Below are 26,776 nucleotides of genomic sequence, written 5' to 3'. Positions count from 1 at the left end.
CTTCTAGATGACTTCCAATCTGGGTTCAGACCTGGACCCTGCACTGAAACCACCCTCCTCCATATCATGGATGATGCTCTCCAAGCCCTCGACCAAGGCAAAACCTGTCTCCTAATCCTCCTAGACCTATCCTCTGCATTCGATACGGTCAACCATGAAACACTCCTTGAACGCCTCAATCTCAGAATGGGTCTGGATGGCACCGACCTTGATTGGTTTAGGTCCTTCCTCTAAAATCGCTTACAGAGAGTCCTCATCAATGGTAACCTATATGCTCCCTCTGAGATCACGGTTGGAGTCCCCCAAGGATCAATCCTTTCCCCTACCCTCTTCAATCTTTACCTTGAACCACTCACAGAGGTGCTACGCACCACCAATATATCCTACCTCATGTGCGCTGACGACACACAGAGCTGCATTAAAATCTCTTCCCCTGAGGACATTCTTTCTCTGAATGAGGCCTTGAAGCTGACTGTTCACTGGCTCACGCCAACCAGCTCAAATTTAACGCAAATAAAACTGAGTTTCTTCTAATCTCCCCACCCAAAACCAATCCAGACATCCAGGAATGGCTCAAGGTTATCACAGCGCTAAACTGCCCTCCTACCATAGTGGACTCAGCAAAATCCCTTGGAATAACCCTTGACAGCAACTCAAACATGCAGGGCAATATCAACTCGATGGCCAAAACCACCTGATTTCACCTGAGTTACCTAAGAAACCTGAAACCCTTCCTCGATGTTTCCGACCTAAAACCGGCAATCCAGGCACTAGTCATTTCCAGACTCTAATATGAATGCTCTACTCTCGCAGGGCTACCCAAGAACTCTCTGGTCCCTTTGGAAGCCTGCCTCAACACCGCCGCCAGACTCCTAACGGGCTGAAAGAAATTCAACCACATCTCTCCCCACTTTAAAGCTCTGAACTAGCTTCCCCTTGAGGCTAGAATCCAACTTAACCTGGCCTGGATTAGTCACAAGGCTCTTTACTCCAATTCCCCTGCATTTCTCGCCCAGAAAATCGTGATATCTGGAGGAGCCAGAAACTCCCGATCTGCCAGAGACCTTTTGCTCCAACCAGCACGCTTCCGTAAAAAGAACCCTACAATCGGGCCTTCTCTGGGGCCGCTCCAAAAATCTTGAACTCTCTCCCACCCGCCATCAGAAGACTTCCGTCTTTGGCACGGTTGGGGGGGTTTCTTATCCAGTATTTGGGGTTTTCAGGTGTGTGTCGAGGCGTTCCCACATCACCTCCTTAGCATTGTGCTCCTTTGAGAACTTGCCGGTTATATTGTCTGCTCCTCTGAGAAATGTCACCCAGTTTATCCAAGTTTTAAAATTCGCTTTGGCTGTGTTTTTCCAGTTTGTCAGGATTATTTTTAGCGCTGCTGTTAGCAGTATGTCCATTAGGTCTCTTTCTTCTTTGCTGTTTAGGTCTGCCGTAACTGTGGCAACTTGCACTTGTTTTCATTAGGCTTCCTGATAGCTAGGTTAATATGGCATGTACTACTGTGACCCATTAAATAAAGCCTTTTGAATGTAAAGGAGTTAGGCCCATAGAACTGTGGGGCTGGCTGGACCATATAAATCATATATCACATGAAAAAATGCCACCCCACCTTACTTTTAAACTCTTACTGATAAGCAACACATAAATCTTAGTTAGACATGTGCGGTATATTTATTTACCTTTTTTTTAAATGTTTTTGGAAGACAATCTTTAGTCATATGTCAGAGTAAAAAACACAACATATATAATATATATACACAAAAATTCGACAATTAAACAAAAGAAAAGAAACCACTACTACATAAACAGTGCAAGTTACTATATACACTCACTATACACAACAACACATATAATTCTGTTACCACTCGTTCCAAGGGGCAAGTGACAATCCATTGCCTAAATAGCCATAAATGAATAGAATTGAATGGAACAATAGTGGAAAAACACAGTTAGAAGGAGATATCAAGCCTCATTATTTCTGGGATTCAATATTTATTAATAAAGGATTTTTAAACTCCTTCTTTGCCGACGCGTTTCGAACTCCATACAGCTGTTATGGGTTCTCTTCAGGGCCTTGTCACTTCTATCTGTATGTGTGTAAGAAAAAAGAGCACTCTTTTAGTGTCTATTTCTATAGCCTCGTATTAACATTCCGCTTGTGCCTTCTTAAAGGTCCATATTACCTTCACTGTAGCCAGTTGGGATGTTCCTATCTCTGGGGTTGGGTTTTGCGAGCTGCAATCTAGGGGACATGTAAAGATCCCATTTAGTCTCAGCTCCCACTAGTCAGCCCACAGTTACTTTCAACAATAACACTGCAAGACATACCTTTAATATCGTTATGGGGTCCGGGCCGGGGCGTCTCCCTATGGTGCGGGGTTGTTTAGACCTATGGAGGACGCAAGATCCAGTTAGCACTAGGGGACATGGGTGGAGTGGTCACCCCTAATCGTTATCCCTTATCCCTTTCTCAAGTAAGTACCTTATGGCGCATCCCGCTTGCTTCGGGGACGGTTTCAATTTCCGCCTCGCTGGAGATGTATGTCACCGTGCGCACCGCGCACTTGAGTCTGTGTAATGCCTCCGATAGCAATTCTGTCCCCCTTGCTCGTGATCTCAATCTCGCGCTCTGACTTAGGGCGCTGTTCGGGGGAGAGTTAAACAAAAGCGGGTTTTAGTTGTCCTGCATGTGAGTCAGGCGGTGAAAGCGTCTCTGCGCCCCCGTCCCAACTTACCCTGTTTGGCAGCAACCTTCGCTCGTCAGTCTGTTTAATGCCTCCGGTAGCAATTCTTTCCCCCTCGCTCGTGATCTTAATCTCGCGCTCTGACTCCGGGCGCTGTTCGGGGAAGAGTTAAACAAAAGCGGGTTTTAGTTGTCCTGCAGGCGAGTCAGGCGGTGAAAGCGTCTCTGCGCCCCCATCCCAACTTACCGCGTTTGGCAGCAACCTTCGCTCGTCAGTTCTTCAGTAACTGTGGAGGACGGCGGCTGGTGTGTCAGATTGTTATAAACGGTCACATGATACTTTGCCTTCTGGGATTTGTAGTTTTTGTGTTTAGGACATGAAGAAACACTTTGATAGAGCCTCTTCTTCTTACAGTCTTGTCACCTCTGACAGGGCATTCAACCCGTTTTGAGTACTATTAAATTTCAAGATGAGGTACGCCTCTTTCCTGAGGAGTGTATCCTCAATGTCAATGGGACACTTGTTGCTTGGTTGCACCACAGTACATAACACGGTCCATTTGAAATCCGTTTCACTATGGTTTGAATCAATGAAGTGTTGGACCATAGGAGCGCTTATGACCTTTTTCTTAATCCTGGACCTCATCTTGAAATTTAATAGTACTCAAAACGGGTTGAATGCCCTGTCAGAGGTGACAAGACTGTAAGAAGAAGAGGCTCTATCAAAGTGTTTCTTCATGTCCTAAACACAAAAACTACAATTCCCAGAAGGCAAAGTATCATGTGACCGTTTATAACAATCTGACACACCAGCCGCTGTCCTCCACAGTTACTGAAGAACTGACGAGCGAAGGTTGCTGCCAAACGCGGTAAGTTGGGACGGGGGCGCAGAGACGCTTTCACCGCCTGACTCGCCTGCAGGACAACTAAAACCCGCTTTTGTTTAACTCTTCCCCGAACAGCGCCCGGAGTCAGAGCGCGAGATTAAGATCACGAGCGAGGGGGAAAGAATTGCTACCGGAGGCATTAAACAGACTGACGAGCGAAGGTTGCTGCCAAACAGGGTAAGTTGGGACGGGGGCGCAGAGACGCTTTCACCGCCTGACTCACATGCAGGACAACTAAAACCCGCTTTTGTTTAACTCTCCCCCGAACAGCGCCCTAAGTCAGAGCGCGAGATTGAGATCACGAGCAAGGGGGACAGAATTGCTATCGGAGGCATTACACAGACTCAAGTGCGCGGTGCGCACGGTGACATACATCTCCAGCGAGGCGGAAATTGAAACCGTCCCCGAAGCAAGCGGGATGCGCCATAAGGTACTTACTTGAGAAAGGGATAAGGGATAACGATTAGGGGTGACCACTCCACCCATGTCCCCTAGTGCTAACTGGATCTTGCGTCCTCCATAGGTCTAAACAACCCCGCACCATAGGGAGACGCCCCGGCCCGGACCCCATAACGATATTAAAGGTATGTCTTGCAGTGTTATTGTTGAAAGTAACTGTGGGCTGACTAGTGGGAGCTGAGACTAAATGGGATCTTTACATGTCCCCTAGATTGCAGCTCGCAAAACCCAACCCCAGAGATAGGAACATCCCAACTGGCTACAGTGAAGGTAATATGGACCTTTAAGAAGGCACAAGCGGAATGTTAATACGAGGCTATAGAAATAGACACTAAAAGAGTGCTCTTTTTTCTTACACACATACAGATAGAAGTGACAAGGCCCTGAAGAGAACCCATAACAGCTGTATGGAGTTCGAAACGCGTCGGCAAAGAAGGAGTTTAAAAATCCTTTATTAATAAATATTGAATCCCAGAAATAATGAGGCTTGATATCTCCTTCTAACTGTGTTTTTCCACTATTGTTCCATTCAATTCTATTCATTTATGGCTATTTAGGCAATGGATTGTCACTTGCCCCTTGGAACGAGTGGTAACAGAATTATATGTGTTGTTGTGTATAGTGAGTGTATATAGTAACTTGCACTGTTTATGTAGTAGTGGTTTCTTTTCTTTTGTTTAATTGTCGAATTTTTGTGTATATATATTATATATGTTGTGTTTTTTACTCTGACATATGACTAAAGATTGTCTTCCAAAAACATTTAAAAAAAAGGTAAATAAATATACCGCACATGTCTAACTAAGATTTATGTGTTGCTTATCAGTAAGAGTTTAAAAGTAAGGTGGGGTGGCATTTTTTCATGTAATATACCATTAAATAAAGCCAACACTGAAAAACTAAAAATAAAAAAAAAGGAGACCAAAACTTTCCAAATGGGCAAATTCCTCTCATAACAATCATATTACAATCACCTCAACGATCTGTTCCAACCCACCACTTCGGCATTATCCATGGCTTTTACAGTTGATACCTACCCTGCACTGCTGGGCATCCCACCTAAGAGTTTGAGACTGTGTGCCTTCTTGTATAATGTATCTACCTATTTTTTTATCCCAAAAGTATCCAGTACTTTGTACTGCTTGTTTTAGCTTATATATTGTATTTACCAATTTTGACCCCAATAGTACCCTCCCTTCCTAAATCTGTTGTATACCTCCCTTCAATCTTGTAATCCGCTCTGATACCCTCATGGGTCTGGTTCGCGCTCTATAAAACCTTAAAATAAATTAATTCACCATTGCACTCTATGCGACTGCCCTCTTCTCTGCACCACTATGCTCTAAGCCAGTCTACTACACTGTACACCAATGCACTCTACGTCAATGCACTCTATGCCAATGCACTCTAGTCCACTACACTCTAAGGGCCAGATGTATCAACATTACATTTTGCGAGTCTATAATAGCGAATTTTACCAATTCACTATTGCAGTCTCACAAAATGCAATGTTTGTAGGAATCTTTGTGATTCCTACGCATTCCTTAATTGCGAGTCGCAAATTGCGAGACGCAATTAAGGAATGGCTTCCCATTCATTTCTAAAGTCCAAGAGGCCCATAGGAATGAATAGGAATTGTGTGCGCAAATTGCGAGTACCCCATAGGTACTTGCAAATTGCGCATGCAATTTCAAGGGTTCCAAATGGACACCCTGTTGCACCCCTGAAATGTCCATGTGTGTGTGTCACATGGCACTTTGAAAAAAGCAAAAAAGTGCTTTTTTCTAGGAAATCGCAAAATACCACCAACTTGAAGTTGGTGGTAATTTGCGATTCCTTAAAGCAACATTGCAATTTGCGATGCGTACTAGCATAGCATTTAGGGAATCGTAAATTGCGATTCTCTAAATGCATGTGCAAAATAGGGAATTGCAATTTTGGCGATTCCTTATTTTGCGAGTAGGTTTTGCTTACCTACATTGCACACAGCTAAATTGCGATTGAAAACACTGAAATTCTGACATTTTCAGAGTTTCCGATCGCGATTTAGCTTCATACATCTGGACCTTTGCCACTACACTCTATGAGACTACACTTGATGTCAATCCACTCCATGCCACACTAATCTACTGTGAACCACTGCACTCTATGACACTGCTCTCTATGCCACTTCACTCTACGCCTCTCTATTCTACTTTGAACCAGTCTGCTCTATGCCAGTGCCCTGTACCCAGTCTCCTATGCACCATTGCGAACTTCACCACTGCACTCTAGACCATTCTAAATTACTCCACTCTACGCCACTGCACTTTATGCCACTCTACTCTGCAAGACTGCACTCTACACCAATGCACAATATGCCACAACTCTATTGCACTGCACTCTACCCTACACCACTCCACTTTACTCTGCCCAAATCCACTCTACGCCACTACAAACTACTCTGAAACAATCTGCTCTATGACCCAGCACTCTTTGCCACTGCACTCCACACCACTCTACTCTACGCAACTGCACTCTGTGCCAGGTACTCTATGCTACTGCACTCTACGCCACTGCACTCTACGCAACTGCACGCTCTGCTACTGCATGCTATGCTACTCTACACTATTGAGCTCTGTGTCACTTCACTCTGTCATTCAGTTCTACTCTACACCACTGTACTCTATGTCACTTCTCTCTTCACCACTCTACTCTGTACCACGCTATCATGCCCCGCTGTACTCTGCACTACTCTACTCTACACCTGTGCACTCAACGCTAATGCACTGTATGCCACTTCATTCTACGACACTGCACTCTATGACACAGAACTCTGAAAGACTGCCTTCTCTGTCACTTAAATCAATGTTCCACCAGTGCACTCTATGCCACTGTCTCTTCTCTGCGGCACCCAACTATATGCCACTCTACTTCACTCTACGGCAATGCACTGTATGCAACCACACTCAATGCCACTCTATTCTGCATCACTCCACTCTTTTCCACTCTAATCTATTCTACACAACTGCAGTCTACACCACTGTACTCTATGCCACTGCACTCTACACCACTGCACTCTACACCTCTACTTTCTGCCCTGCACCACTCCACTCTTTGCTACTTCAGTCTACTCTGAAACAATGTACTCTACGCCACTGCACTCTATGCCACTTTTGCTCCACTCTGTTCCACTCCACTCTACGTCATTGCGATCTATGCCACTACAATCTACTCTGCACCATTCTTCTCCACACCTCTGCACTCTACACCAATCTACTCTATGTCACTGCACTCTACGTCAATGCACTCTATACCACTCCTCTTAAAACCAATGCACTCTAAGCCAATCTACTCTGCACCACAGTACTTTACGTCACTTCACTCTAGACCACTCTCCTCCACTCTACAACACTCTACTCCACGATACTCCACTCTATGACTCTCCACTCCATTAAACTTTACTCCACTCAATGCTACTCCACTCTGCAGCACTCTACTCCACTCTATGTCACTCTATAACACTACTCCACTTTATGATGCTCTATGCAACTCCCGCTATACCACTACATGCCACTTTACTCCACTCTATTCTACGACACACTACTCCACTATGTTGCCCTCCTCTATTCCACACTATGCCACTTGACTCTACAATACTCTACTACACTCTTTGCTATTGCACTGTCCTACACTACTCCACTCTATGCAACTCCACTCTACGACAATCCACTCCGCTCCATTTATTTATCGATTTATAGTTTTTATAAAGTGCAAACTGTCACCAAAACTGGTATCCTGGTGCTAACATACAAGGAGCTATCTCTACAAGGAGCTTTTGCTACACCACTCTACTCTACAACACTGTACTGCATTCTAGCAACACCCTCTAGCCACCCCACTCTGTTTATACCACACCACAACACTCTATGCCATTCCACTCTATGACACTCTATTCCACTCTGACATTCTACTCCCCTCTATGCAACACCCTTCTACGCCTCTCCACTCTGTTCTACACTACTCCAGACACTCTATGCACTCCACTCTATGATACTCTACTCCACTCTACAACATTATACTCCATTCTACGTCACCCAACTCTAATCCACTCTACATAATTCCACTCTTCGTCACTCTACTCCCTCTATGACACTCCACAGCACTCCACACCACTCCACTCTACACCACTCCATGACACTCCACTTCAGTACACACCACGCAACTCTACTTTACACCACTCCATGCCACCCTACACAAATCTATGGCACTCCACACTGCTCTACACCACTCCATGCCCCTCCACACCACTCTATTCCCCACACCACAACCCTCTATGCCACTCCATTACACTCCACTCTATTCCACTTCACAACACTCCACTCCACGCTACTCTCCTTTACCCCACTACATTTTAGTCATGCTAACAGCAGCCACACTGGTGTACAACATGGCTAAAACATATTTGCAAAGCCAATGACATAGGCCAGACCTATTGACTTCGCCAATTCTTGTTTGTCATTTAGATTTACATATAAGAAAGCTAAACAAAACAGATCCTTCAGAAAATAAAGCATTGTTGAATCTAATCCTAAATGTTTTTACCAGAGGGACCAGTCGGCAGGATGAATGCTGACCAAAGTTATTTAACCCAAAAGCTGCTACCCACTCCGGGTGTCAGAAGCCTTAGTGAGTGGCGAATGCAGTCTTCTCTTTGAAACCAGGGGTAAGTGTGATCTATCAGAACTGGCAGTTTAAAACAAAGGTGCTCAGAAAATGAGGAGTCCCCAACTTGTCCACAAGCCCGTCAACTTGAGGGAGAGGGAGAGAGAGAGAGGGAGAGGGTGAGTGTAAGTTTGGTGCTTTGCAGTCATGTTGCATGTGAAGACATTCCGTGCCTATTCGTTTTTGATAGCATTTTACTCACTAGACTGATCACAAACCCTCCTAATGGTGCAGAAATAGGATAGTGCAAAGTTACTCTGCATTCCATTTCCTTGCATCTAACACAAGAGGGGAACTTCCCATTGGAGTATTGCCCCACTGAAGGAATGGTCTTTCTTGGTGGTGAGTAGTTCCCCAGTTTGATTCACCCTAGGAGCGTTGTGCTGTAAGCATGAAAGACACTACCATGTCATGCAGTTGTGCAATCAAGATATCGGTTTCCGTTGACCCTGATATTTCCCCTTTTTTCATTTTTGGGAACAGTTTCAAGGATTACTAACCCCAGCACCTAAACTGCAGCTGGTTCATGGTCACAGTTTTGATGGACCCTGGGTAGTCCAAATTTACCCCTCAGCTTGAGCCCTGACTGGTGGCAGCATCAAATATCATTTTGGGGGTAAATTGAAGTCCTGAGTGAGGAACCAATGGCCCAAATGATCCACCAAGAACAGTAGTACCAATTAAATATGTTAAGTCTTCCAGAATATTACCAGTGCACCAGTCTTCACGCTTACTAATAAATTATAGTAAATACTTTCCTTACAGTAAAAATGATGTTGTTTGCTGAGTGCTTTCCACAGAGGACAAATCTGTCCCCACTTCCTCTAACTACTCTGTTTTTTGTTTTAGTTTTATTTTAGCCTTGCTGGATGGAATTCTCATTGTTTCCCAAGAGTAGTGTTTGGGGGGTTTATCTGAGCCCACGTACAGAGGCAGAGGCTCTCGACTTTCCAGACTCTTAAATGAGAAAGGGAAGACTGATCCAGCAGCGTTGGATGGGCCTTTAAAATGTGTAAGATGCACTGGAAGCTGATTGGGAGTGGATATTCCCGGTTGTATGTAAGTTCAGAGAAAAGTGATTTCATAGAATACGATTACTGAGAAATCATTTCATCCAAACTGTTTACAGAAATTTTCTGAATGAATGGCATTTACATATTCATAGAAACCAATTCATACAATGTCTTTTTGATTCAAATTATCTTTTGAATGCTTATTTTTTACTTGAAAATGCAGTAGTTGCAGGTCTTATTCTCAGAAACAGTTTTGTCGGAGACATTTATTTCAGTACTTGACTTCAGCGGACATCATTTCGTATTTATATCTTTTACATTGTACAAACATTTTTTTGGATGCTTTTAATTCGCTGGCCAATCACCACACATAAAGACCGTCCATCGCTGACCACTCACAACCCCTAAACCCCATCAACCCATGCCTCCTAAATCCCCTCATCACACCTAAACTACACTCATTCCTGAAGCCTAAAAGCCCTTTCAACCAAACAAATCCACCATCCCTAAACCATAAAATTACTTACTACACCGAACATCATCCATTCCTGAACCCTAAAAAAACACCTATCCTTGACCCCTTAAAACACCTCAGCACACCAAAACTCCACCCATCCCTGAACCATAAAAATCCCCACTGTTTAAACACCAGCTATCCATGATCCATAAGAACTCCTCATCACCCTAAACTACTCAAGTCTGTACCCTAAAAAACCCTTTCTACACCTAAACTCTATCTATTCCAAAATCCTTGAAACCCCTCACCACACTAAACTCCAATCCATCCTGAATCACCCCAGTCGCTACCCATATTTGAACCTTAAAAATCATCACCAGCTTTAAACTCTGTCCATCCATGAACCATAAAACTCTTCAACCCCGTACACTCCACCCATCCCTGAAACATAAAAACTCCACTCATCCATGAATCCTAAAAAGCCCTGGTTACCCTTACACTCCACCCATCTCTAACCCTAAAAAAACCCTTTCTATTCTATTTCCGAATTGCAATTATTCCTGACCCATGCAAATCCCTTATCATCCTAAACAAAACCCACTCCTGAACTCAAAAACTCCACAGTAGTCCTAAACGCCACCTAAGTTTAAGGTAATTGTGGATTTTTCCTTAAACATATTTTCCTTACAATTATCTTCCTTTAAAATTGGTTTTCCATTATTTGGTTTCCTCCAATGTTGTTTGTCAGTTTTTGTTTCCCATTCATTCACACTCATCAGATACGCCCATCTGCCAAGCATGGGGTATGCACGTTTGAGATCTAGTACAACTCTCTGAACATTGTTTTGATTGAGGATTTGTGTAGACCCTCTTGTAGAAGTTACATTCCAGAGCATGAACTCAACAATGTGCTCACTTCTTTCTGCTATAACTAATCCTGTGGGCCTATTTAATTTGTCCTTGCTTGCCCTGCAGCTGATGTGCCCTGCATTGAAACCTCCAGCCAGCCAATTCAGTTGTGCACGGCTAAAGTGAGCCTGAAACTGCTATCCCCTCACCATGAGTGAGAGGCAGGCTGCTGAAGAATATACCTTGATAACATTAGATGTTTGAGAACATTCACTGAGCCGCTTGAGAACCTGTCATGGTCACAAAAGGATGCCACCAAAGTGAGTGCAAGACTCAGTTCTAGAGAGATCGTATGCACTATACAACATGCTTTCACACGTGTCATGGACTTCTCATGTACGTCCCTGAGGACGCAAGGCGTGGCATGAAGACTGTGAGGGAACATGAGTGTTTGTGTGTAAATTGCCTCATATACACTACACTTCAGACACTGAGTAAGGAGAGGAGACTAGTATTAATGTTCAAATGCACACAACACGCACAGAATCCATTAACAGCTGCAAACGGTCAGCCTTGGTGTGGCCTTTGCAAAATGGCTGCAATCACAAGTACACAGTGAGGCAATCTGGAAGTTTCAGGGTGTGGCCTCCCGTGAGAGTTAATTTATTTATTTATTTATTTACTGGCATTTTTAGAGCGCAACCAAATACCCGTGGGTGTCTCGGCGCTAGACTGCAGTAATGTCTATCCTAAGAAGTAGGTACGGTGGGCTGAGGATGTGAATTACTGGTCAAACAACCAGGTTTTTAGTTGTTTCCTGAACTGTAGGAGTGATGAGCTGGCTTTGACGTAGTAAGGTAGGGAATTCCAGATCTTAGAAGCTGCAGCAGGAAAGCGACGGTCGCCCCAAGTAGCTGTTCTGCTGCGTGGAGTGATTAGTTGATTGAGTGTGGAGGAGCGGAGTGTTCTGACTGGATTGTAGGGCTTTAGTTGATCTTTAAGGAAGCGAGGCCCCTGGTCCTGCATTACCTTATACACGATACACATGGCTTTAAACTTTATCCTGTTTTGGATAGACAGCCAGTGATAGGTTCTCAGAGTATCTGAGATGGGGGTGAATTTGGGTTTTTTGGATAACAGGCGTGCAGCCGCGTTTTGTACAGTCTGTAATTTTTTGGTGACTCTTTTTTGTGCATTTAGAAGGAGGCCGTTGCAATAGTCAAGGGAGGTAAGTACCAGTGATGTGACCAGGGTCTTGGCGGCCGTGTCAGGTAGAAAAGGCAAGATTTTTCTAATCATCCTGAGTTTGTAATGGGCCGTAGAGGCTACCTTGTTAGCATGGGCCATAAAGTTGAGTTGGTCATCAAACAAGACTCCCAGATTTCTGCTCTTGGAGGCGGGACAAGGTGGGGTGCCAAAAGTTGATGGCCACCAAGCTGTGGGCCAAGATGGTAAGAGCTTGCCAAAGATGACCACCTCCGTTTTGTCGGAGTTTAGCTTTAGGCAGTTACCTGCCATCCATTCACCTATCGCCGTCATACCAGCTTGGAACCGTTCGGCCACCTCCTGACCGTCACCCTTGATGGCCAGAACCAGCTGCGTGTCGTCGGCGTATGAGGTTAGGCTCATCCCATGTGCTTTGATGACACTAGCAAGGTCCGACACGTAGATATTAAAAAGTGTCGGACTTAGGGATGAGCCTTGAGGAACCCCACACGGTAACGACCGACTGGCGGATTGGAATGGGCCGAGAGTGACCGCCTGGGTTCTATTGGCCAGGAAGGAAGTCAGTAGATCTTTCGCGGTGGACTGGATGCCCATTCTTTCGACACGGTTGACCAAGATCTCGTGGTCAACCGTGTCGAATGCTGCAGAAAGATCCAGGAGCACCAGCAAGGCTGTCCCTCCCTGGTCCCGGATAGTTCTAATATCATCTGCTGCCTTAATGAGAGCGGTTTCCGTCCCATGGTATTTGCGGAACCCAAACTGGGTGTCATCAAGCAGGTTATTTCTCTCTATGTGGTCCGATAGCTGTTGGTTCATAGCTTTCTCCGTGATTTTGGCTAAAAAAGGGAGACTGGCTATAGGCCGATAATTTTTCAGTTCTTGTTTGTCCAGAGTAACCTTTTTTAGTAGAGGCTTAATTAATGTGTTTTTCAGGGCAACCGGGTAAAACCCGGAGCTCAGTATTGAGTTGCAGACATGGGTGATGACAGGAATAATGGTGTCTGCGACCAAGGTTAACACAGAGGTGGGGCAAGGGTCCAAGGCTGATCCTGATTTAACTGAGTTCAGTATGGTCCTAGTTTGGTCGGTAGTTAGGGGAGTAAAGCTCGTCAGAGGATTGCTCAGAGTAATCAAAGGAGGGGGGGTACTAGTGGTGCTTGATTCTGAAGTGAAAGTTTGGTAGATGTTATTTACCTTCTCAAAGAAAAACTCAGATAGAGCATCGCATAGTGATTGCGAGGGTGGTGGTGTTAGGTCTGGTGTGTTACCTGATAATGTTTTAGCTATATTGTATAGCTGTTTACTAGAGTTTTTGGCTAGTTCTATATGTTTAGAGAAAAAGAGCTTTTTTGCTGCTGTTATCATGGATTTATAGGTGGCTAGGGCCTTTTTGTATACATCCTTACTTTCGCTATCATAATCTCGTCGCCAGTGTCTTTCCTTGTTCCTTGTTAGTTGTTTTTGTGTTTTTAAATCTTTAGTGTACCATTGGGCAGTTGGAGTATTCCTATTTTTAGAATGGGATTTAGTTGGTACTAATTCTGAGGTGGCGACCCTCAGCCATTCATGGAATTGATGTGTGGCAACACTGGGATCGTTGGATAGATCTGGTTTAAGTTTAGTTAGTAGTATGTTTAAGTTATCGTAATTTAAATCCTTCCAAGCTTTGAAAGGACCAGGCTTGAAGTGAGGGGTCTTTTTGCTCAGCGAGTCTTTGATGGTCATGCTAAAGAATATGGCCGCGTGGTCTGTCCATGTCATTGGGAGAATGTCGGTCACATGTAGATTTTCGATATTAGTGAAGATGCCATCTAACGTATGTCCTGCTTGATGGGTCGGGGCGTTGACCAATTGCCTAAGACCTATTAATTCTAGGTCTGACGTGAGGGAGATAGTATCATTGTCATAGTGTTTCTCGAGATAGAAATTAAAATCGCCCATAACCGTGGTGGACTCATCTGTGGCTATAGATTCAGTTATCGTTCCCAGATTGGTCAGGAACGCGGCTCTGGACCCCGGAGGACGGTATAGGAGTATTCCCTTGAAACTGAAGGACGGAGAGAATTTTATTATAAAATGTAGGGCTTCGCATGACAAGGCCAATTTCGAAATGATCTTTGATTATAATGGCCAGACCTCCACCTCTGTTTTTCACCCTGTCCTGCCTATGGACAGTGTAACCAGGTGGAACTGCCGTAACCAGGTCTGGGGCCGATGCTTCATCAGTCCATGTTTCGGTTACGTACAATGCATCGAGATTGTTATCAGTGATAAGGTCGGCGATCTCTTGGCAGTGTTTAGGCAAGGATCGCGCATTGATAAGGGCCATGGTGATATGATTTTCCTTAATGCTCTTAGTGGCCGGAGTAGTGATGGTACTATTAATAAAGTGAATAAGGGTATTGCAGTGAGGACAAATAAGGTTAATACCTGTGGGCATGAGTGCCGGGTCAATGATGATGCAGCAGGAGGCGGGCGAGGGGCGAAGTTGCAGCAAGGTGCTCCGCTGATAAGGTAAGGGACGAGCAGGGGTTATGGCCCTTGGCCCGGTCCCGGCGCGGACGGCGCGCCCGCTGCGCTCGTCCGCTGCGCGGACGGGAAGCCTTCATTTTATATCTGACATGAGGAGGGTGGGAAGCGTCCTGCATCTCGAGCGCCACCCCTCCCTCACCCAAGATGGCCGAACCCTTCTCTCCAGGCGCCCCGGATAGCAATGCGCTCTGGGAGTCGGTTCGAGTGGCCAGGGATCCGAGAAGTTTTTAAATCAACTACAAATATAAATCCCTATATTACTAGAGGTATTAGAGCATGTGCAGCAAGTATTAAAATCGACTTCAAACACAGTAAAAATACAATCGTGAAAAGTGCAGAGTGCAGAGTTAAAATATTAGCACAGCGCCCCCGGCTTCCGCCTCAGGGGAAAGACATCGATAGAGTAATGACATCTCGGCTGCCATTTTTGAGTGAAACTTTATAAAGGGCTTCACTCTGACAATGCTCCCTTTCTGGGCAATCGGCCCGCGAGGAAGGACATCCCAGACTAAACCTAAACTTACCTGACTCCTAGAATCCACCACCTCTGCCATGATGCCTTGCAGGTCAATAAGCCCAGCTCTCCTTCATCATCCTGATTCCTTCTGCTTCGTTTGGAGGTCGGTTAACATGTCGGTTAACATGTAAAGAGAAAGAAACAAGTCAAAACCATGAAGTGTGCTTATGCTCAAGGCGTGAAAGAGTGCATGCACCAATGCTTAACTCAAAGCCCTTCATTTACTAACTTGCTAACCACAGTATAGTAACTTTAAGAGACTAACCAGTTGGTATTTGTGTATTGGATAATAGTCAAGCAGCAATAGTGGCTAAATAATCAAGTGCAAAATTAGCTATCAACTAGGTGCAAATCTCAAGGAGGCAAATTAATTCTTGGCTTACAAACCTGCTATAGACTTACTGCAAAAGGGACTAAAATTAAACAGCCAAAATATTATAACTAAGAACGTCTTGCACCAATAAACACAAATGTGACTTTCACAATAACTGAAGGGATGCACTTGCACACAGAATCTTGGCACACATTAACAGGTACAGGGTGTTAAAACACACCGCTTGGTACGTGTGGCTGTGAGGTGAGAGAATGATTATAAGGGTGAGAGGGATAGAAAAAGGACCAGGTTAGAGTGTCATATTAAACTGTGCTTTTTCAGTACAGCTCCCACTAACACACAGAGGTAATCACACTACAATTGGAAGGGTCCAGAGTGACGAGGCCGTGTGATCCACATGAAGACGCAAGTATGCCAACTAGTCTGGTGTTAATATTTTGTGCCATTCCCTTGGAAGTTCAGAGGGGGACTGACTAGTAAAGTGCACTCTTAACTTTAAAGGTCATGGTTGGACATTCTACAGTCGCCGCTCCTGCTGAACTGGATATCCAAATTAGTGTATCAAATACCTCAGAATTTGTCTTTAGACTTGACATTGGTTGCTTTTGATACATATACTTGCTTCCTTTCTGACCTATTATATACTGAGGTGTAGCACTCGTTTGCTAGTCAATTAGCCGAATCCAGTGACCTTTTTGGTTGTAAGAAAGTGGATTACTGATTGAGGGGGTGGAAACTCCTCTCAAGCAGCAACCACAGTTCTTCATAGGGTGAAGTCACAAGCAAACCCTAAATTAACCTGTGCTCAACCCTTGGGTAGCTTGGCACAGAGCAGTCAGGCTTAACTCAGAGGCAATGTGTAACGTATTGTTGTGTATCGATTTAGATTCAGTATGATTTTCCCGATTCATGCCCTTATATAGGTACATTTCACAATTCCATTATATAGGCATAGAAATCCTGTCCTTATTTAGGCATTGTCCATGCTAACCAAATACAGGCATGGGTACTTACATCCGTTCATCTACGTCACAACGAGTTCCAGGAAAGCTAGACTCTTAAGTCTTTAGGACTTCCCCTTGCTTGAATATTGATTTCTCCAAGAACTCATTTATTATGCATGAACATCTATTCCTTAGGGGTTCATTCTTGACGTTCATATGCCCGACTTTTATGTCAAAACTGGCATTCCTAAACACCTTCAAGGTATAAATATACCTTCACTTGCTATGGCAAGGCACAGTACGGTTCGGCTACCTACTTGCACGACGCGGCTCGCCACAGCAAGTCCCGAAGGTAGTCATCTCCCCAACTGACTCACTGACCAGATGCTGTCATCCTCCTTGCTGAGAATCCAGCTCCAGTGTTTTTGACTCCCCTCGCGGGGTGTTAGAGAATCGAGTCCTGGGAAAGAGATACCAACCTCTCTCGTTCTAAGGTATGGAGCTGATTAGAACCTAGAGAAACCTTGGACATTCTTGGCAAAACTAAACTAAACTATACTATAGCTAAAAAGAGCACCTACTTCTTCCCTCGTACTAGACTTAGGTCAGGTACACTGGGGTAGGATTATTTTAGAAGCACCTGTTGAGTATTTTAGCCTGTGTTATTTATGTATGTATTTTTATATATGTCATAGCAACAGACCATGCTATTACAGTATTATTTTATATTACTGTTTACTCTGTATGCATTATACTTCGCATTCTGTCTTACGATTGTAGCTGTTCATATCTCTTGCACGAGAAAGAAGACTGTTCAATAAACCCTTTTTATTGAAACGCCCGTCTCTCTATTTCTGTGCAACTCTGTAGAAATGAAGCATGCACGATTGACTCAGTGAAACGGTTATCTATTGTTTCCACGACTCTGAAGATATTGTTCCGACTTTAAGGGAAACAAAGTTGTCATGTTTATGTGGTTGTCAGAAACCAATCCCTTCTTGTTCATTCGAGAAAGTTTCCAGTGACCTCTGTGTTCGCTGGCACACACAAGTAATTAAGTTTAATGTACTCGATAGAGACATACTGACCGTAGTCCTATGTTAAATCTATAGTGTATATTAGTCCAATGAATATCAGGGATATAGGAACTACACTACATGGCGCCCAACGGTTTGGTAAGGCACTAATTTAACACTAGATACTGAAGTAACTCAGTCGTGCTTTTCTCAGAGACTCCTTTACTCATAATACTCCAATAGCCGTCTGGAGTGGGTAAGGGATAATATCCACCATAGCTGAGTAGGATGAAAAATCCTATGTATTAGCTTTTTGGTTTGTTCAATGTTGAAGGATACATTGTTTCAAAATATTGTGCACCTTATCTTTGTTCCCTTAAAACTTGCTCTGCAATTTTCATTAAACTATGTCTAATAACGACATTAGCACCGAAACCGGTGGAGCTGCGGCTGATCCAGTCGAAACAGCTTTTAACTTAACTGGTTTCCAAGAAACCAATGAGAATGCTATAATCATTCCTCCAAATTTAAGGAGAGCCATCACTCTAAAACCTGTAAAACATGGCCTATCATCAAGAGGTGGTAGAGCAGTTTTTGTGAAAGAGGCACATGAATTTCACCAGACAGAGGTATTCTACTCATGTATAGTATTCCCTGAATCGAATCCAGTAACATGTATGTTTCACTTCTGCAAAGAAGATGATCCACCAGGGGAATATATTCCTTTCGAGGATATTGAAATTCCACTCATATACCAGGAGCATGAGCTCTGGTTTAAAGGCACCCTAAAACATTTAAAACACATTTCCAGGCTCGGTCTAATAGGTAGACCAGGAGCAACATGGCCGGTTTTAGCCGGCTACAACCTCATCCTGACATTGAATGTTGTGAACGTATCTAGAACCCTATTTAAATATTCCCGATTTATGCCCTTATGTGGTTATAACAAATCATATCCTTATAAAGGCATAGGAATCATATCCATATTTAGTCATAGCCAATGCAGTCCAAATACGGCAAGGCTACTCCCATAGACTCCTAGAAAGTACAGCGCGTTCTTTAAACAAACCAAGCCTCCAGCAGCCCGGGAATTCCCCCTGCTTTTGTTTTGATTTTTCCAAGAACTCCTGGAGTCCTGAAAGAACTGTAAGTTCTTAGTGACGTCTTATGTCCAACCTTACGTCAAACTCGGCACCTTCCAGGTAAAAATTTACCAGCAGCTGCCCTTACAAACACACGGTTGTTTGGAGCAGATCGGCTATCTACTTACCCGAAGGCCAGCTGTAACGAGAGCCGAAGGAAGCCGACTCTCCTATTGACGCACTGAGAGAGACGCTGTCTTTTCTCCTGCCGAGAAATCCAGCCCCAGTGTTTCCAGTCACCCTTGCGGGTTTCTGGGAGATCGAGTCCTGAGAACGAGATACAAGACCTCCTTCATTCTATAACCAAGGTACGGAGCTGATTAGATCCTTTGAGAATTCTTGATTCAGATTCTTGGCAAAAACTAACTTAACTTAAAACTGCAGCTCACTCACTCCTTCCCACGTACTAGGCTTATGTTAGGTACACCGGGGTAGGCGTATCTTAGAAGCACCAGTTGAGTACGTTTAGTCAATGATTTTATGTATGTATATATTTGACCTATTTTAAACACGGTATGGCTTAGAAACTGTACCATGCTTTTACAGTATTATTTCATAATACTCCTTTTACTGTACGCACTTTACTTTATAACAAGTATTGCAATTGCGGTAACTCACTTCTCTTGCATGAGAAAGAAGACTGTTCAATAAATAACCACTTTTATTGAAAACGCCCGTCTCTCTATTTCTCTGCGCTTCTGGTGAAACTAAGCATGCACGATTGACTGAGTAAAATAGTTATCTATTGTTTCCGCGACTCCGGAGATATACTCCTTATTCTGGAGGGAGCAAAGTTGTCATGTTAATGCGGTTGTCAGAAGCTAATCCCTTCTTGTCTATTCAGGGAAGTTAACACCTCCTTGTTTACTCGAGAAAGTTTCTAGTGACCTCTGAGCTAGCTGGCATTCATAATTAAGTCTAACATATTCAATAGAGACCTAGTCGACCTCAGTCCTACGTCTAAACTATCGTTTATGTTATTCCAATGCGCAGAGCCTATTGGGAATATAGGAACTACACTACATGGCGCCCAACGTTTGGTAAGGCGATAATTTAACGCTAGATGCTAGAGTAACTCAGTCGTGCTTTTCACACAGACCCCTTTTTCCCTTAAAAACTCCAATAGACGTCTGGAGTGGGTGTAAGGTTAATATCCGCCAAAACTTAGTAGGATGAGAATCCTATGTATTAGTTCTTGGTTTAGTCAACGTTGAAGGATACAGTGTTCCAAAATATTGTGCACCTAATCTGTGTTTCCTTGAAACTTGCTCTGCAAAGTTTCAGTCAGTAAAAATGTTGGATGACGACAGAGAAAGAAATGAATTAGCATCTCAACTCTTAGCGGAAGACACAAGTCTTCGGCAAGATAACCCGGATGCTATACTCATCCCAGTTAATGTAAGGAAAACCATAACTATAAAAAAATGGAGTATCATCAAGAGGTGGTACAGTCATATTTGTGGTAGAGGCCCATGAATATCGGTAGACAGAGGTATTCTATTCCTGGATACATTTTCCAGCAGCACATGCTGTGACATGCGAGATCCACTACTACAAAGTAGAGTAATCTCCAGCGGAATACGCTCCTTTTGAGGACATTGAAATTCCACTAACATACCAAGAGCATCAGCTCTGGTTTAATGGCGACCTAAAACATCAAAATCACATTACCAGGCTCGGTCCACTAGGTAGACCAGGAGCCACATGGCCAGTTCTAGCCGGCTATACACCACATCCTGACATTGAAAAAATGTCCAGCGAAGAACTTTTTGTTAGGCTAAAAGAATTAACAAAAGCATATAGAGAATTAGTTCAATTAACACTTGACGGTACTACCTGCTGCCAAAAATTGAAAGAGACAGATATAGCAGAGCAACCTTTTGAACTTGCCAGAATAATTGAAAAATCCTATGAAGAATTAGGTAGAGATAGTTTGGGTGGGAAACCACTAAAACCACAACTAACTGAAAATCCTGAAAAAACCTTTATTAAAAATAATCTCATTACTTCAAAAAAGAAGTGGGAGGGTAACAAACAAACCACTCCCAGAGAAAAACAGTTCCAGTGCAGAGGAAGGTCTCCTCAACGGAGAAATAGATCTCTAGAACGGGGGGGCAGGTCTCCACAATGGGAGCCCTCTGAGAAAAGATACAACCTTAGAGATAGGGATAAATTAAGAAAACCTGACAGATATCAAGATATTGATACACGTCCATCTCGATCTTTTCAGATTTCCTCACAGAAATCGGAAAGAAGAGGACGGTCAGAACACAAAGAAGAGCACGTCAAGTCCAAAGACAAGGAACCTGCTCATCAAAGTAAAAAATTACAATTTCCAAAGAAGAAGGTAGCTAGTATTAAAATAAAACATGCCGAGGATTCTGAGGACACAACTGAAAAACGGAGAGTGGGACCAGACAATGCTAGACAGCGCAGCAGAAGTGACCATAGCTCGCAAGATCCTGATGAATCTTCTGGAGACAGTGGACACAAATGAATACATTCAAGTGGAAACTGCAGACACCAGAGTTAGCGTGCCTCACAAAATATACGAACTAACATTACGTATAGAAGGGGACAAAACTAGGAAAATAAGAGGTCTCTTTTGGGAGAACCTATCTAAAGGCTATGATATCCTTCTGGCAGAGAAAGACTGGCCACCAGAGTTTGTCAGGGAGTGCCCACATGGGGAAGAAATGAATATGCCTGCCTTCTCAAATCACATTCCAATTCATAAAAAATACACATTTGCTAGAAAATGGGCAGTGGCCCAAGCACCTGCATTATATAAAAATCATGTAGGATGGGATGAGGATTCTCCTCACCATAAAACCCAGTTAAAAATTAACCTACTGCACAGAGGCAGTATCCTGTTAAGCAAGAAGCTAAAAAAGAAGTCAGGGAGATCTTAGATCAACTTGAATATCAGGGGGTAATTGAAACATGCACCTCACAAATGAACAATCCTTTGTTTCCTGTCTCCAAGCCAGACGATTCATATCGTCTAGTTTTGGACTACAGACATTTAAACTCTTGTTGCAAAACCTTTGCAGTACAAAACTCACACAGTGCAGCACTAATGAATAACATCGTGCGCAAGAAATATAAAACAACATTAGATATTTCAAATGGTTTCTTCTGTCAAAACATAGCACCAGAAAGCAGGTATTTGACCGCTTTCTCCTGTATGGGGGCACATGAGCAATTTTGTCGTCTCCCACAGGGATTCAAAAACAGCCCAGGATTATTTTCAGCCAGGGTAACAGAATTACTACAAATGTATGATGATGAGGCATTATCTTATGTCGATAACATCTATATTACAGACGATGACCTGGAGACACACTTGAAAAGAGTGAACACCATTATACTTGGGTTCGCAGCTGAAGGGTATAAATTCAACTTTAAAAAGTCACGAATTGCCCACCTCACATTCCTATTTTTGGGATATGAGTTATCAAGTGAAGTCAAAAGCCTAGCAGACAACTTCTTAGAGAAGTGTGCAGTACTCCAAGCTCCAAAAATGCTGAAAAACTTACAATCAATTCTAGGTTTCCTGAATTTCGGAAGAACATACATTCTAAATTATGCAGAAAGGTTAAACCTCTCTACGAATTAATAAAACCTGATTTCAAACCATTTAATTGGACACAAAATCACACAAACATTTTTAAGATCGATACAAACAGACATGTTAACTAAAACAAAACTGCAAACACGCGCAAACGAACGCAACCTTGTAATCCGAGTCATCCCAGGAAGATGCGGATTCACATACCTGACCTCTAATGAGGGAGAAACGGTACCAATAGCTTATAAATCACACTGATACACACAAGATGAAATACAATTCAGTTCTACTGAAAAAATAATAACTGCGGTTCAAACTGCTGTATCAAAAGAAAGAGCCCTAGCCCAAGGCAAGAGCATATCTGTTTTAACAGCAGTATCAGCCCTTGAGGCTGTAACAAGACCAAGCATTCCGAATGCTATGGCATTAGATCCAAAATGGATACAATGGGAAAATTCTCTTGCTGCAACAGACGTGCAACACGCATTTGATCCGAAAATGAAAAAACTAGAAGATCTGGAATACGAACATGAATGTCCCCTGTCAATCGAAATTCTGCCTCTCGAACAATACTCGTGTGTAATATACGCGGACAGATTTGCACAACACTACGTTGTGGAAAAACAAGTTTACAATGCAGCATGCGCGATTGTTAAAGGTCGCTGGGGCTTAGGTAAATTCAGACCGATGGTCACCAAAACTGAATCACTCAGAAACTGTACAGCTCAGCGAGCTGAAATAAGATCTTTAAAGATGGCGCTTGAAAATGCCGATCGCGAATTCCCCACACTAATAGTGTGCGATTCGCATTACTGCGTCCAGTCTTACAATGATGACATGCAGACCTGGATCACAAACGGTTACAAAGATGAGACAGGTGCCACAATAAAGCATAAAAAACTTTGGGAACAAGTAGTTCTTTTGCAGAAAGAACTACAAAAGACTCACGTGATACATACACTGAGTCATCAATGTGATGGCGTTCACGTTGCAGGGAATTCATTGGCTAACAGAGCCACAGCGGCAGCTGTCAAACCGGCTTCCGTAGCTACAAAAAGCGTTCTAAAAAACAAATAGATGGAGAAACGCTCCTAGCAGTAAAAGCCTCAATGGAGGGCAACTATGCGGCGTTACCTCTAAAATATCCACTCGGAAATATATACATAATAGATGCGAACTCCGTTACTTTTGCTCGAATCCCTGGAGTGGGGGATAGGGTAATTCCAAACACGAACCGGAGAGCTTACTTGATTCAAGAAGCACACATGGGAATGGGTCTGAGGCACCAAGAGATCTTGAAATCTCTAATAGAATTACAATCACAATACTGGTGGCCGGGGATGAACGTGCAAATTTACAACTTTGCAATGAATTGTCAAGACTGCAATAGAGATCGCAGTTGTGAACCGGACCAGACACCAGCCCATATACCTTTATTAGAAAGCATTAGGCTATCTATACGCAAAAATCCAGATGGAAAAAGGCGATCCCATAATTATTAAGACGAGATTCATTTAGATAAGGCCCCAGCGCCCGGCTGACGCCAAAACTGTTATAAAAGATTTGCGAGTCTTAATCGGCACATACGCAATTGGCATGCTGCATTCTGACCAGGGTCCTGTGTTTAGCTCTCGAGCTTACAAGGAGGCCATGGCCAGCTTGGGCATTGCATTGCGGTAATCTCGTCCATTCCATCCCGAGGGAAATGTGGTAGTGGAGAGAAAAAAACGTGACATAAAGCAATCTATAACAGCGAGGGTATTAGGTTCGGGTGACGGGTGGGTCAAACATCTAACAAGTGTCCAACGTAGTCTTAATAATCTGCCAAGAAATTCTCTAGGAGGTATCACTCCATACGAACTTTTGTTTGGTACCAGAATGATCATTCATGACCTTGATCATCAGGCTTCAGTGGTGAAACAAAAAAACTTTGATATCAAAGATCGTTTGGCTGTTTTACAGGACTTAAATGAAACAAGAAGAAGTCTAAGTAACATAAAGCTAAAGCCAACGGCCACTGAAGAAAAAACACCTGTCCCAGTAAGACCTGTCTGGATTCCAAAGATTGGGGATCTGGTCAGAGAAAAGATCACGGTGAAGAAGGAATTTGGGCCTTCTTACAGAAAAGCAGTACCTGTCTTAGCTGTCAGCGGAACAAGATCAGTAGTACTATCGCCCCTTTCTGGTAAAAAGGAGAATAGAGTTGTATCAATCAACCTGGTAAAACCGCAATCATGTGGCCAATATTAAGTTGTAGGCCCAGTGGACTCCCAAGAAGTAGCAGAAGACCAAACCTTGCTACAATTCAAGAGGTTCAAACTGAGAGACTAATCACATTTGATAAACCTGCAGTGAATAAAAAAGGACTATACAACAAAGCCATGGAACTTGTGCCTCTTGAAACCCAAATTACAACAGTTCGTCAAGAAACACCAATCTACAATGATGTAGCTTCTGAAAATACAGAATCAAAGATTAATAACAATCCGGAAGCAATTCCAACAATTGACAGAACTGCATCTGCTACTTCATCAATTTAGATGACTTTTCTGATGATCCAAGTGAAAATGAAGAAACGCCAGCAACTAAAACTTTCAAAGAAAAAATGACTGAACTCCTTCATCAACTCAAAGAAACATATCTGATTTCACCATGGATTGAATTATGGATTGTGTTAGGTGTACTTTTCCTCCTACTCTGGCTCATTTTGGGTTTAAGCTTGGGAAAATTCATTGATGGAAAATATAGTACAATGTACAAAGCAAGTCAGAACATCAACTTGGTCCTAAAAGCCTCACAGATCCTCTCACATTGAAAAAAGAGAACTATCATCAGTGAACATCACAGCCATTCCTATACCTGGTGGTGTAGCATGGGACGATACTGATTACGAAATCTATGGCCCGGTTGAACTCTTGAAATATCCACATCAGTTCAAGGTTTCATTAAGTGACTTTGTGACACCAAGTACTTTCTCTGATGATTGGGACTTTGAAAATATTAATAATATGATGTCAGATTTAGAAATGTCAGCAAAATTCACAGAGCATGATTATTAAGAAGGCTCATCAAATTATGAAGAAATGTATTGCTATAATCATTATGGTCATCACTATTTGCATAAATCTGCGAATCCTAGAAATGTTTTTACTTATAACCAATGGGAACATTGTCCAACACCGCCAAAAGGCAGCTCATAAACATTTTATGAGAAATTTCCCATACTTCTCAGGGTTTAATGACACAGATCCAGAAACGTTTTATTTTAAAATGTTAAATAAGACAGGAATGAAAAACATGTTGACAAATACTTAATTGATTTATTCTGAAAAATTTTATGAAAAAATGTCTACATTTGGTTTTGAATTTTGGAAAAACAACATTGAAACAAAAACCATTTGGGGTACAAAAGATTGGCAGGTACAAGTTGTAGAATCATTATTTAGAGCCTGCATGATCCCAGAACAAATAATGTTCCTGAATGACACCATTCAACAAACAACCTGTCTTGGCCTAGCCAAGATAAAAGACTTAAACAAACCGTCTATTCCAAAGTCCATACCTGATAGTAATAGCACTACGGATATGGAGATAGACGTATCCCATATTTTACAACAAAACAGAACAAATCCTGATTGGAGAAAATGGTTGATCTGGCCCACAGACACTAATAACTGTCAAGATAGATTCCTGAACAAAACACAGGGGTTCAAACAGACCAGGCCAGACCGAAGATATTCCCAGAGACAACATCCAGGGATAGTTACAACATACAGTGTAGGGAAACTATGCCTCGAATAGCTACAGAGATCCACACTGCCTGAAATTAAGCAACACTTGACTTTACTTAAAGAAGGTGCTGACTTGCGAGATTTCATTTTGGGACCTCGCAAACAGCGTCAAAAATGTTTCATATATGCCAGTATATACACTGCTTACAACGCAGCTTGGAAAGTAATGCAAGTTGAAACTGCTGAAAAAATACGAGAAATTGATCGTATTCATTTGGAAAAATCACTGTCTGTAGTGTAACGACTCTGTCCTCCAGAATTTATTCACTGGACAGCATTGTATCATCTGCTATTGATATAATAGAACAGGATATGCTAATGTTACAACATGGCCAGTCCCAATTACGTTCTATTATACAGTTAGGCTGGACGTTACAAAACCTCCGTTCAGGCTACGTGCCATGGCGTCTAATCAACATAACGTCTTTAATTTCTATCTTTAACCTTTCTGATAAACAAATCTCTTTGGCACAAAAAGGAGAAGTCTATACGATACTGAGCATTGAAAAACTCGAAAAGTTACCATTGACAATGTCAGAACGACCTGTCATTGAATGGATAATACATGGTACAATTACAATTCCGATAACAATTTTTCAGTTTCAATATTGCCAAAAGTATATACCAGCAGGCCTGTATGA

The sequence above is a fragment of the Lissotriton helveticus genome, chromosome 4_1 (assembly GCF_964261635.1).
Source record: "Lissotriton helveticus chromosome 4_1, aLisHel1.1, whole genome shotgun sequence".
In the NCBI taxonomy this organism is placed as follows: Eukaryota; Metazoa; Chordata; class Amphibia; order Caudata; family Salamandridae; genus Lissotriton; species Lissotriton helveticus.
Note: the sequence above shows the minus strand (reverse complement) of the source record.